The following is a 230-nucleotide window of genomic DNA, read 5'->3' on the forward strand; positions in this document are numbered from 1 at the left end:
CAACAGCGACACCAACAAAATGTACGCTCAAAATTGGGTCGCAGGGGGAGTGCAGTCATTTCGTTCCGGTATCCATGAAACAAGAAACGGGAACTTTGGCCGTCTTCTGTATGGGCGGGATGATAGTGCTTCAGGTCATGTCTGTATAGAACAGTGGTCAGTAGGTCAGTGTGTTTGCAGTCCAGCATCTTCAGGTCCAATTAAGGTCAGTGGGGCAGAAAGTTTGCGCA

Source organism: Babylonia areolata, chromosome 4, assembly GCF_041734735.1.
Source record: "Babylonia areolata isolate BAREFJ2019XMU chromosome 4, ASM4173473v1, whole genome shotgun sequence".
NCBI classification, from domain to species: domain Eukaryota; kingdom Metazoa; phylum Mollusca; class Gastropoda; order Neogastropoda; family Buccinidae; genus Babylonia; species Babylonia areolata.